Source organism: Aotus nancymaae, unplaced genomic scaffold, assembly GCF_030222135.1.
Source record: "Aotus nancymaae isolate 86718 unplaced genomic scaffold, 86718_ANA_hifiasm-v0.15.2.pri h1tg000016l, whole genome shotgun sequence".
Taxonomy (NCBI): domain Eukaryota; kingdom Metazoa; phylum Chordata; class Mammalia; order Primates; family Aotidae; genus Aotus; species Aotus nancymaae.
In genome coordinates this window covers 73,895,194-73,915,445 of record NW_026988428.1, presented here as the reverse complement: position 1 = coordinate 73,915,445, position 20,252 = coordinate 73,895,194, and the positions used below count along the sequence as shown (strand labels likewise).

Here is a 20,252-nt window from a genome sequence, read left to right as displayed (position 1 = left end):
GCCAGTCTGGGAGGAGACTCTAGGATTAGGGAGAGTCACAGAAGATGCAGATGAAATAGAGGCCAGAGAATGAGATCATTTTTATTTGAAGGGAGGTCATTTTTCAATGGAGGAGAGAAAGAGTAAAAAATCGCATTTTAGGAGAATAGGCTAGATGCAGTGTGGAGGATGTATTAGCTGAAGATGAGTGGATACAATCTGAAATTTTCTTGTTGTGGAAAGTCGTAAGGAATGTTTAAATAAATTTAAAACAAACACAAATAAATGATTTGTGAATGTTTTCACATGACTGTAGAATGATTCCATCATCTGTGACTCTTACTTTACATTAAAAAAAAAAAAAAAGGCCAAATAGCAGTGACACTGCTTTTGCCCACTCCTACCTTATAAACCCTAGTGCCACGACTGCTGAACACTACTGTTTCAGCAACTAAGGAAACATGTAAGACAAAGAAAATAGGAGTCGGCATTAAAAGGCTTATTTTGGCCAAGTTGTGACAAGTTGGACATTAATAATAATACACTAATTAATTGAAATACACTAGCATTTTATAACGTTATGTGTTCCTAATAACACTTAAAAGACAAAAGTTCTTTAGATTACAATGATGGGTAGTTGTAATCTAAGAGGGAAACATAATAGATTATATTTAAAAAATTTATTTCAATAAACTAAACAAATTTTAGTGAGTTCTATGTTAATATATCTAAATCATTATATTTCCTCTTTTTAAATGTATGTGTGTTTATAGAGCAGTATTTTTAAAAACTTTATACATAAAGGAGAAAAATATTGGGAACTATGAGTCAAATAGTCTAGAAAAAACAAGACTAGAAACAGGATGATTATATACAATAAGAAAGGAAAGAGAAAGGGGAGTTGAATACTGTGTTTTAAAACAATAACTTAGCCACATGTCTTAAAAAGGGAGCTTACTGCAAAAGTTTGATTTCTCTTCTCCTAGGATATAGAATTTCTAAGTGGCCCTTAAATTTAAATAATACAATAAATCGTACATAATTTGTGATAATGCTAACATGCAATATCAGTATATAATAGAGATAGCATAATACGTAATGAAATGTTGGGTAAGGGAGACTTAAAACATGCATCATTTATGATGGAGATATTAGGTTACAAAAATTCAAAACCTGTGTAAAAGATGAGACTTGAAAGTGTCTTATTTTTATAACAAAATAGTTTACCTCTAAAATAAGAGCTGACTTCATGGCCTGCAGTTTGAGTTAATCATTGTGGGAAAAACAAATGTGTCCCAAACTGACTAAAAATCAGTTGCTTGACCAGCCATTTGCTGAAATATTTTGCTTATTGGTTTAGGGAAATTACTACAAGTCCAGAAAGACACAAAATGATGCATTAATGCAACTAATGGAAGGTATCAAGTGGAATTATAGCCTTAGAGAAGAATAAAAATTAGAGGAATAACAAAAAAATGAAGTGTAAAAACGAATGTCCTATTTTAGGCTAGATTTAAGAGTGGCAATAGGTTTTGTAATAATTGTCTTTGGGTATATTTGCTACTTAAGGTGTTTGAGGTGTTCAAGAGACTTAGCTTAACTAAATCTTTAATGGTAGTTTAAATTTTGTATAGGACTTAATTTGAGTAATTATGCTGAAATCACTATTCAAATGCTTGATTGAATTATGTTGAAATCACTATTCAAATAGCTTGAATAGATTTTTTTTTCTTTTTTGAGACAGGGTCTCTCACTCTGTTGCCCAGGCTGGAGTGCAATGGGCAATCTCGGCTCACTGCAGCCTCTGCCTCCCGGGTTCAAGAGATTCTCTGGCCTCAGCCTCCTGAGTAGCTCGGATTATAGGCATGTGCCACCACGCCTGACTAATTTTTGTATTTTTAGTAGAGATTTGGTTTCACCATGTTGGCCAGGGTGGTCTTGAACTCCTGTCCTCAAGTGATCCACCTGCCTCAGCCTCCCAAAGTGCTGGGATTACAGGTGTGAGCTGTGCCCAGCCTCAAATTCTTTTTATTAATGAATTAGTTGGCTATTTGTGTGTAACAAATTACTAAATTATCCCACAACTTATCTCATGCTTTTTGGGGTCAGGAATCCAGGCATGGGTGACTCTGACTTAGGGTTTCTCACAAGGCTGTCTTTGGGGTGTGGGTGAGGGCTACAGTCATCTGAAGGCTCAGTTGGGGCAGACTCATATCCAATCTCATGCACATGCTGTTGGCTGGTCTGAGGTCCTCACTGTTAATGGGAGAAATGTCAATTCCTTGCCTCATAGACCTCTCCATAGAGCTACTCACATCATGACAGTTTGTTAGCTTGCTTTCTGTTGGGGGTGTGTATGTGGGAGAGGGAAGAGCGAGAGAAAGAGGGAAAGAAAGAGAAAGAGAGATGCCAGCTTGAGCACAGTCTCTGGGAAGAAGATTACACAATGACATGAATACCAGGACATGGAATGATGATTGGAGTTATTTTAGAGGCCATCAACCACAATTAGATATTGTACATTTGATAAAATAAAAAAATGATTCAAATGATAAATATTAAATATTAGTCACCATTTGCAAAAGCCTTTGGTAAAATTTATAATGGCAAATTTGCATTTATGTATCCCCATTAAACTGTAAATTCCTAGAAATCCCTGACGGAGACTTCATCTTTTTCATCAGCAGGAAATAGAATATCTGCCATGTAGTAGGGACTCCAAAAATTCAGGTTGAAGAGATGAATTAATGAGCATTATTTGAGTTTGCAATCTTCATTTTATATGGCTCCTGATAGTTTTTAGAAGTCCAAGTAGCAAGAATGCTTTCCGAAAACATATAAGACTTGTGCTATTTGCCATCACCTTATAAATTTAATTTTGGTCATTACAGTTTTCGTTTTTTCACTTCTAATTTTGTAATTTTGTACTATGGCCACCAGATGGCATCACCACATCAACCAAGCTCTAAAGCCATTTGAAAATGTCTTGCTGGTAAGAATAAAGTAATAACTATATTCTCATAAGCTGCTGTACAAATGTTAGTAGATAAATACTGCACATAAATTTAGCAAAATATACTGGTAGCCTTAAAAATGGTAGTACTTTTTGTGCCAATGAGTCTACTACAAATCTACAGAAAATAACACAGGTGGACAAAAAGCTACACACTCAATATTTTACCTTGGCATTATTTTAATTGTCAAATACCAGGTAAAATCTTGTGTCCAACAATAATGAAAGGGTTAGTATATATGATACAATCATATCATTAAAAATCGTACACACTTTCAAATGACTTTTATGAAGTATTCAATGACATGAGAAATGCTTCTGACATAATGCTAATTTAAGAACTGTGTTGTAAAATAATGTGTGATTCCCATTATACTGCATAGAAATTAGAGAAAGGAAACATATTAATGTAATTTTATAAGGAAGTGTTTTTTTCTCTTCATAGTTCTCCAATTTTCAACAATGACTCATTGGAACATCATATGTTAATAAGAAAAATTCAAGTTAACAATAGCATAATATCAGTTTTTTTAGGGCTGAGTGTGGTGGCTCATGCCTGTAATCCTAGCACTTTGGGAGGCTGAGGCAGGTGAATCGCTTGAGGTCAGGAGTTCAAGACCAGTCTGGCCAACATGATGAAATCCCATCTCTACCAAAAAATACAAAAATTAGCTGGGTGTGGTGGCTCACACCTGCAGTCCCAGCTACTCAGGAGGCTAAGGCAGGAGAATCCCTTGAACTCGGGAGGCTGAGATTGCAGTGAGCCAAGAAGGCACCACTGCACTCCAGCCTGGGCCACAGAGCAAGACTGTGTCAAAATAATTAAAAGCTTTTTAGTGCTTCTAATTTAAAGTTGTTTATCTTCTATTATGTTAAACCAGAAAAATATGCATTCATTCAGTCAGTCATGGTGGTTCATGCCTATAATCTTAGCACTCTGAGAGGCTAATGTGGGAAGATCGTCTGAGGCTAGGAGTTTGAGACCCGCCTGGGAAACACAGCAAGACCCTGTCTCTACAACGGAAAAATTTTAAAAATTATCTGGACATGGTGGCACATGCCCATAATTCTTGCTACTCAGGGAGCTGAGATGGGAGGATTGCTTGAGACCTGGAAACAATTGGAAGTAGAGGCTGACTGAGTTGTGATCAGGTCACTGCACTGTGGCCTGGGCAACAGAGCGAAACCCTGTCCCAAACAAAACACAAAAATCAAAGAAAAAGCATTCATTTAGTAATAATTTATCTAGTGGTTTTTATATGTCAGACATTGCACTGTATGTTGATGGTTCAAAAGGGAGTAAGACATAATTTCTGCCTTCACTGAACATATGATCAACTTGGATTGAGAGCTTTATAAACAGATATTTTGTAAAATAATATAACAAGTACAATGCTAAAGACTAATAATGGTATAATAAACTTTCTTCATCCTGTTTAATAGTCACAACTCTTCCAATTTGAATTATTCTATAATATTTGGTTTATGTGGCATACTGAACTTTGTACATATTTTTCATTGTATAATGATTTCCAAAAGTAAATATGGCACATGAGTAAAAAATATTTACATTGGTTACAGGTATTTCTCTGTTGGAAAAGATATTATCTACCTGTGAGAAAAGGATTACTGATGCTATTATTAAGGTAGATTATGGTAGAAAATACTGTTAAAAAAAAATCTTGATTGTTTGATTTTTCCAGCATTTGGATTGTGAAGCTGAGATAATTTTTAATAATATGGATTTCCACAAGATTCCCCCTCTTCTCTAGAGCTCAGTGTTTTAACACAGCAGAGTTTATATGTGAAGAGGGAGATAAGTATAGGTAGCTCTTTTTGGAGAGGAGGAGTTACCTTTGGAAAGCTGTCTTTTAAGATGGGTTTCCTCTTTCTAGAAGCAGATGATTGAATTAGTATGAACAAGCACTGAGGTTTGAAGAGTCTGGAGCTCCACAGCCGGCTAAGGTATTGTTAGGACTTTAAAGTGTGAACTTAAGGGGATGTTAGGGAGATTATAAAATCTCTTTTCCTAAAAAGAACAGAAGAGTTTATGCCGAGGGTCTGATGGAAGACTCCCAGCTTGCCAAACACTGACGTTGCCATTCTGATGACAGAATCACTGAGCAATCATTTTGAAAACTGAAAGGTGGGTGCAAAAATACGTTCAATGGGCCAAGGAGAGTGAACACCCTTCCTTATTTAGGCTGCAAAATGACACTTCAGTAGCTTTCTCCCCATTCCACACAGTTCTCCAGAAAACTCCCAATCTGCCTACTTTACGGCCCTTGTATTAGATGCTTCCGCTCTTGTCATTCACTGCAAACTCACAGTGACCACCTGGAGATAAACATCCAGCTTGTCCCAGTTCTGTTCCTGTAGCTCATAGTTAAATTTGTGTGGAGCCGGGCTCAGTGGCTCATGCCTGTAATCCCAGCACTTTGGGAGGTTAAGGGGGGAGGATCATGAGGTCAGGAGTTTGAGACTAGCCTGGCCAATATGGGGAAACCTGTCTCTACTAAAAATACAAAAATTAGCCAGGCCTGGTGGCATGCACCTGTAGTCTCAGCTATTTGAGAGAATGAAGCAGGAGGATCGCTTGAACCTGGGAGGCAGAGGTTGCAGTGGGCCAAGATTGTGCCACTGACTCCAGCCTGGGTGACAGAGCGAGATTCTGTCTCAAAAAAAAAAAAAAAATTGTGTGTGATATTCCTTGAATGTAAAAAACAAAGTGATTTGTATGGAAAGGCCTTTTTAAAAAAAATTTTGACAGACATTTTTTAATTACAGAAAAGTAGGGTGAGAATGATCACATAATTTATCCTCTTCTTCTTGCCTATAAAAGTATAAGTGAAAATTAAAATAGACTACATAAAATATAGATGTGCATTTGTCAACTGAGTGGCTTTTTGTGAGTCATCTAATGCCCCTAATTCTTCATCTCTAAAACATGAACATCATTTTGGAGGATTAGATAAGATGATATATGTCAAACAGCGACAATAATGACAAAAAAATCCAACCCCCCAAAAACTGTGTTTGAGGCACAGGACTTTTCTATATATTGGTTTGATACATCTAGTAAATCGTGGAATATGAATGACAGCACAAAGAATTAGCCAATGCTTATTTTTGAGGAGAGTCAATAATAAAAGGAATTAGTTATTTTCTCACTTTCAGTAAATAAACCAACCAAGTCGATACTTAACAAAAATATGGAATCTAAGGTAAAGTATGACTATAAGAAATCATTTAAAAAAATATGAAGGAAAACTCTCAAAAGACAAAAAAACAAACAAACAAACAAAAACCACCAATCTGGGTCCAAACTTTCTATTTTCAATTATCAGACACTCTAGTACAACATCACATTCTCAAGTGAATGTTTCTTACTGTAAACCTATGGAGAGAATCCATACTCAAAAGGCCAAATTTAAAGCAAGCCAAAGACTTAAAAGTATATCTTAAATCCCTATTATTTTAAGAATTAACTTTTTGCCTTGTTCCTAGACCTCGGATGAAGGAGGAAGAAGAGAGGAGGACGTCTTGTCAGGGTCACCTGGGCCCCCGGTACACAGTAAGTGAGCACCTGTGTTTAAGACTTCCTGTGTGGTTTTAGCTCACAGAGCCCAGGTAGCTCCAGCTGCAGCTCTTCCTCGGGTGGGCTAGATGTTGTTAACTTCTCAGGAAGTATCTGGGTCTATTTTTGTGCTGTATTTTCACAGTGTTTTTGATAATGGATTTTCAATTCTCATGATGTTGGAGGACTGAGTTGGCATAGTGACCTAGAGCTCACTTGTTATTATATATTTTATATACTATTTACTATGATTTCTATTATTATTTGCTATTAGATATTATTTATTATTTATATGTAATTTACTATTGGTTTGAATATGCTTTGACAAAATGATATGATGACATTGGCTGAGTTTTAACCAATGGATGGCCAGTGAAAGTGGGCTGAAAAGGTGAGGTACTGGGAAGAACCTAGGTGGGTATGAAAAAATGCCAATGTAAATCCACTAGGTGGAGGAGTTATTGGAATGCATCACGAGAATGAGTTTAGAGCCATTTGTCTAGGCTATAAATTGACCCCCTATCAGCATTGTGCCTGCTCTTGATATTATCATCATTGGGTGAGAGGCAATCCTCTATTAGCCTCAACCTGGAGATTATCATTTTCAGGTATCAAAAATCAGGATGAGGAAAGAAATATAAAGCATAATTCAGTCTAGTTTTTATTCTATAAATACATAAAGAAATCCTGCTATTTGTGACAACATAGACAAACTTGGAGGACATTACTCTAAGTGAGATGAGCCAGACACCGGAAGACAAATATTGAATGATCTCACTTGTATGTGGAATCTAAAAAAGTCGAACACACAGTAACAGAGAGTAGAGTGGGGGTTAACAGGGGGTGGAGGTTGGGGGAGAAGTTAGTCAAACTTTTCATGAGAAGATGAGTACAGCATAGTGACTATAGTTAATAATAATGCACTGTATACTTGAAATTTGGTAAGAGAGTAGGTCTTAAGGGATTTTACCACATACACACAAAAATGGTGGCTAGGCGAGGTGATGGTTATGTTAGCTTCATTGTGGTAATTGTTTCACATTGTATATGTATACCAAAACACCAGGTATATTTTAAATATATGCAACTTTTGTCAATCATACCTCATTTAAGCTAGGAAAAAAACCAATGAGATGTTAAAGAAATGATTCAACATATTCCTATTTGTTTCTAGATTAAGAAAGAATTTTATATTCAGGTATATCCTTACTTTTGAACTATGGTCAACCTCTGATCATTTAACTTTTTAGTTTCTCATTTTTATTTATCCCAGCCAGGGTATTAATGGTAGGAATTCTTCACCGCTGTGACTCATTTGCTTCCAGCGCTAGCACCGGGGGATTTCAAACTTTAATTGGCGTAAAAATCACCTGGAGAGCTTGTTAAACTACAGATTATTGGGCCCCATCTCAGCATTTCTGATTTAGTGATTTGGGCATAGAGCCCAAGAATTCGCATTTCTAACAGTTCCCAGGTGATGCTTGCTGCTGGTCCTGGAACCACACCTGGGGAACTTTCGCTCCAGTTTATTTTCAGTTATTTCCCACTGAAAGTACTAATAATGCTTACCAATACTCTTGAGCAATCTGAAAATTCCTTCTTTGGAATCGCTTTCTCTGGCAGAAAAAGATTCTGTTATTTTTTAGGACAAATCCCCAATTTGCCTTTTCTTTCCAGAGCCTTATTTTCCGATTAAATGTTTTTCCCCTAATATAATCTGTTTTCTTCCCTCATTAAGATTCACCCCTTCCTGCTGTGGGTGTGACAGACGGTACCTGCTTTCCTTCCTCTTACGAGAATCCCACTTGTGAATGAAGAAATTGACCAGGTGGCGAGACTATCCCTTTGTGATTCTCAATCCCACAGAGGGTGTCCAAGTTTCCTACCTTCTCCTTAGGGGATCTTAAAAGCGTCCAGAACTGTTGAAGTGGCAAGTTGTCCACAGGTGACAGATAGATAGTAGGAAATGCACGACCTTGTTTCTGTCCCATCCTGTCCAAAGGTTCTCTGTTAGCATCCACTACCACTTCATCTTGCACTCTGCTTTTCTGCCTTCCCCTTCCCAATGCCTGGGGGAAAACATTGGGTTCAGCAAGTGAACTTTTACTTCAGACTCTTCAGAGTATTTTCCTTGCAAATTATCAAGAAAGAGTGTCTGGCTGGGATATGAATGAGAGGGAGGGAAAAACCTTGAGAATAAGAAAATAACTGGGCTGTTTGTTATTCCTGTAACTCTGTCTCTTTATATTTGGATATTAACTCTTACATACATTTGTTCACTCACACATTCTTTCTTTCCACAAATATTTATTGAGCCCTGTGTGCCTTTTGCTAACACTAACCACCACTTTTTTTTTTTGAAACAGAGTCTCGCTCTATTGCCTGTCTGGATTGCAGTGGCGTGATCCCGGCTCACTGCAACTTCCGTTTTCCGGTTTCAAGCAATTCTCCTGCCTCAGGCTCCCAAGTAGCTGGGACTACAGGTACGCATCACCACGCCCGGCTAATTTTTTGCACTTTTAATAGAGACGGGGTTTCACCGTGTTGGCCAGGATGGTCTCGATTTCTTGACCTCGTGATCCACCCGTCTCGGCCTCCCAAAGTGTTGGGATTACAGGCGTGAGCCACCGCACCCGGCCACCACCACTTTTTAAGAGATTGATTTCCCTCCCCATATACTATTTTCTACTTAAACTCAAATGGTATTCATTACACATTAAACATATATTTAAATGTGCACTAGTATAATATATATGTAAGGAATGTGTTTATTGTATATGTGTTTTTGTTTTTCAGAATCACCGAGTTAAAATACTTTTTTTTTTTTTTTGCTTTAAGGTACTATATTTTATTGAGCACATTTTTGGAGTCTCTCTACAATGTTCTCCAGTTACTGTGTGCTCTTCTCTATGTGCCTACCTGATAACACATATGACATATGAAATTTTACAAATGTGTTTGTCTAATATTCTCAAATGCATGACAATGTGCAGATTAAATATTTGGAAGCCAGAATGAAATATTAGAAATTGTTACACAAAAGTACAAAGAAGACAAATTTCACCATTTATAATTACTTAAAGATTCTTTTAAAGGTTAAATTCTTTTAAATACCCTTCCAACCATTTTTAAATTGGCAAAATGCTTGTTTAACTAAACTAACAATTTAAAATACATTATAGATTTTAAAAAAATACATTATAGATTCTATACTAAAATTTAAAATTGCAGATAATTAAAAAGGAAAAAGGTTTTTAAACCCAAAATGTTATATGTAACTGAGAAATATCATTGTGAATATACAATCTACTAATGTATTACAGTTGGAAATATATACAGATGAATAAGTAGAAACATAAAACAGAAATGCATTTAGTAAAATAGAATTGTACTATACATATTATGCTTTAATGGCAAAAAAGCATTAAATTTTATCTTAGCAGGATCTAGTAGAAAATAAAATAGAAAATTAAACTAAATAAATTAATATGTAGAATTGTTTCTTTAACATAAGACATTATTTCCTAGGTCTTCCCTTTTAAGATTAAGAAAAATATTATATTTACAAAGTATTTGAAGTCACTAGTCTTTTATTCTTTAAATATATGTTTTACTTTAGTAAAGATTGTTTCCCTGGTATAAAAATGTGAAGGCTTTAACATTTTCATATCTCCTGCCTCAATTTCTAAATGTATTAATTATATCATTATTTTTATTGTCTTTATGTGGATAAAACTCTTACTAAGTTATGTAGTCATCATTTTCAGAATATAGTATGAATTATATTTAAATCAATTTAAGATCATCACCATTCGTTTTCTATGCCTGATTTTCTTATTTTGATTTGACTTTTAGTTAAAAATTATCATGGATTCTTATTATTTTATAAGCATGTGAAATAAAACATATAAAATGTAGCCTACAATTCACTTAGTAGAGTGCCATCATTGAAAACCATCCGGAAATATATTTTTACAAAGGACTTTATTCCAGCAGAGCAATATTATAACGATAACTCAAAAATAATGTTTTAACAGAAACTGAACTAGTTAAGGAAAAGTTATCTTGCATGGACTTGTGCTTAGAAAACAAAAAGCCACAGAGATAATTGCTCTTATCTGACAACAAAAAAAATCCAGATAATGTGTAAAATCATAACTATCTGAGCACATCAGAGTGCTGAGGTCACAAGGCAACCACTTAAACTGAACTCCAAGGGGCACGTGCACCACTAAGGAGAGATGGGACTCATAGATCGTTTCATTTTTGGCAGAGCATAAGAGGAAAAGGTGGCAGCCATAAAAGTAAAATAAAACGCTAAATTTTGAACAAAGTCTTAAGCTCTGTTGGGCTTTCATGTGTCACTCAGAATCCTAGCTGCAAGGGCAGTCGCCAGGTTGTTTCCACAGGCCTCAAGTGGGAGCTCATTAGAAGACCTGGGGCAGGGCAAAGCCAGAGAAAGCCCCCTAGCCATGCCGACGTCAAGGCAGGAAACCTCAGCATTTCCCAGCACCTTTTCTCACTTGAAGCAAACCTTTAATATGCTTAGGGAGGGCCAACAAACCCTTCTGCTCCCAGGAATCAGGCAGAGTTTGACTGCTTTTAGAGAAGCAGTATAAGCAAAACGTTTCTTCCCTTGGGGGAGGGGTACAATAAACCTCTGTTTTTATCCTGGTCTTAGAGAATGTAAAGTGATGAAAAGAGAAAGCTAGAAGCAAAATTTATTTATAGCAGAGAAAAGAGGAGGAAACCACCATACCTCCCACCACAAGCCTTGCACCAAGCAACACACAAAAACAGTCTACTGCTTGAAGAGGGGCAGAAAAATCCCCCATTACTGATCCTAGACAAAAACATTCTGCTGTTGAAGGAATGGGAGAAGCAAAATATGTCCAAACTGAGAGAAGAGCAGGAAACCCTCTGGGGTCAAGGATCCAACAGTGACACAGGCAGAGATCTGCTGTGCCAGAGGAGAAATTCTTTCCTGCCCAAGACTCCCCATAGATACAAGAAGAGCTTGGCTGCTGAGGAGGACTATGAGGAAAGCCGAGGAAGCCACACTCCTGAGGCCAAGGTACATAGGGCCTTGCCCAAGACTGAGAATAAGCCAAAATAAATTAGAATTTCTCTTTCCTCCCAACAATATCACTATTTTCACATAACAAGGCACAAGAGAGGAGGGTCAAGAGTTTAGAGAGAGAACCCTTTCACAGTGCAGGTGTTCAGGGCCTGCTGAAATCAGAACAGAACACTAAGAAAAACCCTCCCACTTCCCAGACCCTGCACGTAGTGAAGCAGCAGCAGCACATCACTGGGAGAATTTGAAGTCTGTGGTGTACTAAAGGTGACTGACCACAGGAACAGTGAAACATAAACTAGCTCAACACCTCACCTTAATAGATTTACAGAAGAGGTATCTCCATGCTGGCCTGACATACAGCGTTTACCATTCAATAAAATTATAAGAGACAAACGCACAAAAAACAAGAAAAGGACCCATTGCCAAAAGAAATATTAGCTGAAAAAAACTCATATATGTGTGTTCAAGATGTTGGAATTATTGGTGAGAAACTTAAAATAACTTCTTTAATATGTCAAAGAAACTGGAAATTTTAAAATCTTGCAGTGATATACACTGAAATTTTTCAGAGATGAAAAATTTTTTAAAGAGTCAAATGGAAATGCCAAGGATAAAACTATGATATCAGAAATAAAGAATTCCTTCCATGCGCTTATTAGGAAACTGGACACAGGATGGGAAAAAAAAAATCAAGTGAACTTGAAGATACAGTAACAGAAATTATCCCAACTAAACTACAAAGAATAAAAAAAAGAGTAAAAAAATAACATAACAGGTCATCCAAGAGTTTATAGACAGTAAGAATTATAATTTCACATCTGAAACTTTGCGGATCAGAAGATGATAAAGTGACATTTTTTTTATAGTGAAAGAAAATTCTGTCAGTTACTAAAACAAAGATAAAGAATATTACATAATGTTGATGAGATCAAAAGCAATAAGATGACATATGATTGCAAATACATATGTACCTAGTAACAGATCTGAAGATACAGAGAACCAAAACTGTTACCTGTTACTGGTGGAGGGTGTCCAGATTCCTGGCATTTTGAACAAATAATTGGATAAACGCACAAACAAAGCAATGAAAAAAAAGCACAGATTTATTGAAACTAAAGTACACTCCACAAAGTGGGAGTGGGAGAAAGCAGCTCAAGAGGCTGGTTACAGACTTTTCTGGGGTTTAAATACCCTCTAGAGGTTTCCCATTGGTTACTTGGTTTGCACCTTATGTAAATGAAGTAATGGCCTGTGAGCAGTCTGATTAGTTGCTGAAGGTGACCAATCAGAGGCTGAAGTAAAATTACGAAGTCACACATAAAGACTTGGCCTGTGATCAGTCTGATTGGTTTCAGGAGGGACCCAATCAAAGGTACTTTCGTTTTTCATCTTCAATGCCGAAAAGGGGTGGAGGGTGTTACAAAGGGGTAGGCTCTGATCCTTTTGTTACTTGGGTGTAGAGAGGTGGGGTTTTCCTTTTGATTTTTTTCTACGAAATCAACGTGAATCAACCTTAGGTTCCCTGTCTCCTGATCATATTCTCCTGCCTCAAACTGCTAGGATTGAAAGAAGAAATAGGCAAATCCTCAATTATAGTCAAACATGTCAACACACTTCTCTTAGTAGATACTGGAATATTTAGAGAAAAATCAGTAAGGATATAAAAAGTCTGGAAGAGCACTATCAACCAAATTGAAATAACTGGCATATATAGAACACCACCCTCAACAATAGAAAAAAAAATATTCAAGTGCACATGGAACAGTCACCAAGATAGACTATATTTTGGGCCAAAAGAGCCCAAGTGTTTAAAATAATTTAAATTATACATAGCGTGTTCTCTGACCACAAATAAATCTAAAAATTCAACAGAAAGATATCTGGATAATGCCCAAATATAGCAAAATTAAAAAATGCACTTATGAATAACACATAAGTTAAAGAAGAAATTATAGTCTAAATTAGCAAATATTTTAAATTGAATGAAAATAAACATGCTACATTGCAAAATTTCTGCTATTACTGGAATACTGCTTCAAGGGAATTTATAAAATGCTGTTTAGAAAAGAGAGGTCTAAAATAAGTTATCCAATATTCCACCTTTAGAATTTAAAAAATAAGAAAAATTAATTCCAAAGCCAACAGAAGAAAGGAAATAATAAAGATAAAAGCAGAAATCCATGAAATAGAAAATAGAAAGGCAACAGAGAAAAATAACCCAAAAGCTCTTTTAACATGTCAACAAAATGGATTATTCCCCCAAACTGTGAGAAGACACAAACTACCAATATCAGCAATAAAAGTAGGAAAAGTAATACAGATCTACAGACATTTAAAGGATAAGTGAATAGTAAACATTTTTCTGCTCATTAATTCTATAACATATAAAGTGTACAAATTTCTTGAAAGACAATTCCACAGTCCAGTTAAGAAGGAATAGTTAACTAGCCCTATATCTATTAAAGTAATTCAATTTGCAGTCAAAAAGCCTTTCCACAAAGAAAAACCCACACTTTCATGGTAAATTCTACCAAGCACTTAAGGGCAATGTAATACCTATTCCACTTAAACTCTTCCAGAAATTAGACGAGGAAGGAGCATTTCCCAACTCATTTGATGAGGCCAGAATTACTCTAATATAAAAATTAGACAAGCATGTGGAGGACTGGAGGAAAGAAAACTGCAGACAAATATCCTCCCTGAATAGAAACAATCTTTTTAAACAAAGTATCAGCAAATCAAATTCAGCAGTGCTCTCAGAGTGGGCCTTGGCAGGAGGCGAGCGTGCGCGGACCCTGCACTGCCCCCGAGCACCACCACGCCAGCCAGGCCTAGAGGCAAGATTGAAGCCAGGAGGCAGCTGAGCAGGACCCGAGGGCATTAGCCTCCTCCAACAAGTGGTGGCCTTCTGTAGCGGTCACCTCCATCTCCATGACATCCCATGATGTGGTGAAGGTCCAGCTGTGCTCTCAGCGACCTGCTGTGGCTGACGCCTCGCTCCAGTCTCTGGACCTCTCCTACACCAAATTGCCCACCTCCCCACGAGCCACAGGGTAGGGCCTTCTGTACTGCACTGGTGTTCTGGAGCCCCTGCACCTGGCTCCAAATAGCATCCGCTGTGCCCCCAGGACCCACTTCACTAGCACCATGGGTGTATTTGTGAAGATTGTGAGGCATTAGGACACCAGGGCCCTGGTGAGCAGCCTCCTAGCTACCCTGATGATGGCCCTGCCAGCCACCACCATCTACTTCACTAGCTTACAACAAACTCCACGATGTCCTGTGTGACAGAGCCCTGACCTCTGATCTCTGTGCACCCTTGGTGGCTGGAGCTTGTGGGGACACAGCTGAAAGCTCAGCATATGACCTGCCATGAGCTCGGCACCTGTGTCCACCTCTGGTGGCTTAGGGCAGCTGGTGCTTCCTGTGGCGGAGTTGGGCCCCACTGCCCTTCCAGATGTGTCCTTCTCAGCCCTGCACTGGTCCAACTCTGAGATGGAGAAGAGCTGGTTGAATGCCAAAGGACTAGATGTAAGCAGGTGTCAGCTTTGTGGCCATTGGAGTCTCAGGGATGGTGTCCGTGGTCTTGACCTTACGCTTTATGTGGTGAAGACTCAATGGCAGGTTGCCCTGGGAGCTGTGGTGGCTGTGAGAGTGATGCCCCACCCACTGCACTGACTCCACCAGGCCCAGTGGGGCACCAGGGGACTCTGCAGACTTCCTCCTGAGGATCCTTTAGGCTGCCCTGTCCAGTGCCATAATGATCAGCATTTATAAGTTCTGCAAAAGCTTCTTCCAGAGGCTCAACCAGGAATGGCCTCTGGGCCACAGAAGGAGATGAAGAGATGAGGACCCCATCTCTTCACAGGAGGGGAGTCAGGGCAGGAGACTGAGCCAAATGCCTTTTTCTCAGCACTGAGAGGAGGGTCCTTGATTCGCTTCCCTCCCAACTGCCAGCCTCAGGGCTATGGCTGCCTCTCTGGGCCACCTAAGTGTTCTAGAGGATTCTCACTTTCCCACCCCTCAAGTTCAAGACCAAAGATCTTAGAAAACTATAAATAAAAGATAGTTAAAATGATTAAATTATTTGTGTAGACACTTCACCAAAAAAGATATATAGATGTCAAAACAACAGTACAAAAATCGTTGATTTTTCTCCAAAGTTTAGTTTTGGAGGATTGTGAGAAGAGGAAAGTCAGAGTGAAAGCAATAGTGTTTTGTGACTTGATCTCCATTTAGAATTTTCTCCTCCTCTGACTAGTTTCTTTTCCAGTCAGCTTATTACCTATTCACACACTCATTGCAAAATAAGCTCCATGAGGCTAGATACATTTTTTTCTATTTGGTTCACTAAAATGTCATTATCACTTAGAATAGTGTCTGTCATGCCACTGATGCTCAATAAGTATTTTTAAATGAATCATTCATTCATTTATTCAATGAATGCTTCTTGAAGGGGACCATATGTTAAGCATTACATAGATATCAGTATTGCCTAAAAGAGAGAAATACTGCCCTTAAGGGTCTCATAGTCCAGTTAGAGAGATAGCAAGTATACAGATTTGGATAAATGCTATATGGAATAAAAGTGGAATTATGAAAAGTCAAAGAAGGGTATTCTTTCAATACTTGGTTCAGAAATGAAAGTGGATTATGCAGAAAACTTTTTTGACTAGGATAACTCTGATGGGGATGGAGATAAGGAGAGGTTCCAGGTGAAAGAATAGCATAGACACGGAGGAGTGGTCAGCAGGGGTTGGCAGGGTTGTGAATGACTACAGAAGCCAAGTTTTCATAAGTAATATGGGAGAGAAATCAATATGCAAAATACAATTGTGATCATGAGTATGCAAAGAAAAGTTTAGTAACGAGGCACTAAGGAGATAGAATCATCAAAATTTGGTCAATTGGGCCAGATGTGGTGGCTCACACCTGTCATCCAACTACTTTGGGAGTCAGAGGAGAGGGTCACTTGAGTCCAGGAGTTTGAGACCAGCCTGAGCAACATAGTGAGAACTCCGTCTCTACAAAAAAAACACAAAAATTAGCCAGGCATAGAGGCGTACACCTGTAGTCCCAGCCACTTTGGAGGCTAAGGTGGGAGCCTCACTTGAGTCTGGGAGGTTGTGGCGTCAGTGAGTTGAGATCACACCACTTCCCTCCAGCCTGTGTGACAGAGCGAGACCCCATCTCTAAAGGAAAGAAAAAGATTTGGTCAATTGTAGGATGATGGGAATAAAGAGCCGGATATCAATGATGATGTGTGGGCTTTTGCACTGGAAAACTTGAATCATGGTCCCACTCAGCAAGATGTGAAATGAAGGCAGAGGGTCATAATAGCAGAAGGATGGTAAATTAAGGAGTTCAGCTTTGGATAGTGAGTTTTCAATGCAATGCATGTGGAGAATTCTTGTGAGATTTTTTTTTGAAACTTCAAATATATGAGTATGCAGATTAGGAAAGTGATTATGTTTGGATATATAAATTTGGGTGTCCGTTATGATATAAGTGGCAGTTGAAGCCATGGCAATAGATGACATCATTCATTGAGATGATACAAATTAGTAATAGAGAAAGACCCAAAGGCAGATTCTGGATAAAAATTATTTGAAGATTAAACAACAACAGTAACAACAACAACAACTAAAACCAAGTGGGAAATTAATGTAAAACATGAGAAATCTATGAGTGTTGTGATGGAATGCAAGGGAGGAATATTCCTTTCTCTTTCCACTCAGATACAGGTATGTCTAGTTTCATTAAATGGACTGCCTCCCACTTAACCCTCTGTTGCTTTCGTGTTTTGCTTTCTATGAGAACTGAGATAATATTAAGCTATTCTGCCCTTTCAATTATTGGTTGGTCTAAATTTTAACAAAGTACAAAGCTGTTGTTTACTTTGTGAGCATATTTTAGACTTATTTTTATTAATGGTTATAGACAAGGATAGTATTTAAAAATATTAATGGCCCGTATGGCACAGGCCCAACCAACCTGAAAATATGCCAGTCGGTAACATTGGTTGTATCCTGGCTATCTATAAAACATTAAAAAAAAAGTTTCTTCAGTTTTGGTAAATTAAATGCTTCTTGGAGTTTAATCTAATTTTTCAAATGATTTATACTTTATTTAAGATTACAGTCCTTCATACTCTGTATTCCTCTTTCCTGGGTTATTTCTTATAGAATTTACCTTCCTCTAATGAACTATATATTTTTAAACATAATAAAAATAATCCTGTGTACAGTCTGGTAACTGGCTTTTTCTTAACTTAAAATGTGATTTGTTTACACACATTTTTATTATTTTTATTATTATTTATTTACACACATTTGTATTCTTACATAACAATATTATTAATACATATTAATACATATGTATTATTACTTCTGAATTAATCTAGAGCCTCTACACTGTATGTGTGGAGACTAATGGTCTGTATACATAATATAGCCATTATAAAGTATTCCTAAATGATATAACTAAATATATCAATATTTCAAGTTATTTTTAAAAGAACCATGGGCTTTGGGGCAGTCTTCCACCTGAACAGTTTTGAAGAACTCAAGTAACTAATTATGAATTATAATATTTCGTCTTCTTGAAGTAGTCATTAGGAGAAATGCTCTGGTTTATGGAAAATTAGACACAAGACTAGAAAAAAAAATGTATTTTACAAAAATCTACCTAGGCTTGGAGCTACAGATTCAATTCTTTGCAGTAGTATGTGATAGTCCTCCCTGCTTAGGCCTCAGCAATTTTCTAGACAAAACATAGTTCTGATCATCTTGTAATTATCATTGTGGTTATCTGCAGCATGAAGGCATCTGCAGAATGACTGTCCTCTGAACATTACTGAACACAAACTTACAAAGTTCTTGCTATATGCAAGGTCCTAAGCACTTTATAAATATTAGCTTATTTATTTCATAAAATTAATCTATGAGTTAGATTTCGTCAATTCACAAATGAAGAAACACAGATACAAAGAATTTAAGTAACTTGCTTAAGCTAAGTCACACAGCTTAGTAGCAAAGTCAAGGGTCAAACCTAGTAGTTTGGCTCTGGAATCCATGCGCTAACGTTCTTGTTGAAGTTTACCTCAGATAGAGGTGTTGCCAGAGTCTGTGGTCTAGGTCAGCAAGCCTGAGGGTAGTAAAAAAATAAAAAATAGTAAAATATAAAAAATAGTAAAAATATAAAACAGCGCTGAGGCGCTACATTAATTCAAAAGTAATAAAAGTAGGGATGTGGGGTGCTACTTGTGCCCCCAGTTACCTGGAAAATTGCATATTTTTCCTCATACATACATATCTTACCTTTGCCCCTGTATTTTCCTCTCTGGGATAATAACCATTCCTGTAGTTATCTCAATATGTTAATTAGCGCTGGGAACATTTATCTTCCGTGAATCATCAGGAAAGAACAGGTTGGAAAGGCCTCACGGAAATGGTTTCATTCTTTTTTTTTTTTTTTGAGACAGAGTCTCGCGCTATCGCCAGGCTGGCGTACAGTGGCGCGATCTCGGCTCACTGCAACTTCCGTTTTCCGGTTTCAAGCAATTCTCCTGCCTCCTCCTCTAGAGTAGCTGGGACTACAGGCACGCACCACCACGCCCGGCTTTTTGTATTTTTAGTAGAGACGGGGTTTCAGCATGTCGGCCAGGATGGTCTCTATCTCTTGACCTCGTGATCCACCCACCTTTGCCTCCCAAAGTGCTGGGATTACAGACGTGAGCCACCGCACCCGGCCTGAAGGTTTTCATTCTTATTCTCAGCCTCAGACCTAAGCAAGTCAACAAATACAAAGAATTACTGAACATAGTGGGAATGAAGGTATATGAATATTTCTGTATTTCCATCTTGTCCTGAGAGTACTAATGTCCTGAATGTAAGAATGTTGAGATTTTGTCATTGCCTTTTAAGAAACCTATGAGAACTTCAGAAGTATAATTTAAACTGCATCCCAATGTATCTTTTAAAAGAAAAAAAAAAGCTCCTTAATAAGATTTTTCAAGTTACCCAATAAAGAAGGAATTACCTTAGTTATCTCAGTGGAGATTTTAAGAGCAGCATGGAACAGAGACTAGTTTTCCACTTGCAAAAAATTAGAAGTTTTGCAGAATTTAAAGGATCCAACATATGGGTATCCTACTTCTCTTAGAAAGCACCTGTTTTATCTTAGAAATAGTGCCTTCACTTCAAATTGTCATCAGTAGAAATTGAGGATAGCATAGCAAAATATGTTTTGGAGCCAGATAAAACTGGGTTTTGATATTTTCAGTCAATAATTAGCTATGTAATAGTGGACCAATTCCCTAATTATCAGTCTGATAAAAATCTCAGTTATTGGGACTAAATCATATTGTATAAGTAAAGCTATTATCATATGGTAGGCATTCAATTTTGGGCAGTTACTATCAATTGTCCCCGTAGACATTAAGTATTTTCTAAATAATACTTTTTTTTGCAAAGTACACATTTTTCTTCTTGAGGTATGGATCTTTTCAACATGACAACTGCAGCCTGACTAGTTTCTCAGTTTGTTCCTGAGTGAGTCATTCAGCTAATTAAACATATTTACTGATTGTATACTTGGAGAAA

General features: G+C 37.4%; 1 long non-coding RNA gene across 3 annotated transcripts in view; it reads right to left on the bottom strand.

Moving 5' to 3' along the window:
• The window catches only part of LOC110567689 (uncharacterized), a 162,432-nt gene that overhangs the window by 7,588 nt on the left and 134,592 nt on the right, over positions 1-20,252 (bottom strand). The window contains exons 1-2 of one of the 3 annotated variants that reach the window (XR_010343064.1): positions 18,969-19,495; positions 18,751-18,795 (exon numbers count right to left, since the gene is read on the bottom strand). The exons of 1 other annotated variant lie outside the window; for it this stretch is intronic. This is a non-coding gene — a long non-coding RNA (uncharacterized LOC110567689). Of the gene's footprint in view, positions 1-18,750; positions 18,796-18,968; positions 19,496-20,252 lie in introns of those variants that run through there. One more of the 3 variants, XR_010343066.1, reaches the window with a different exon arrangement.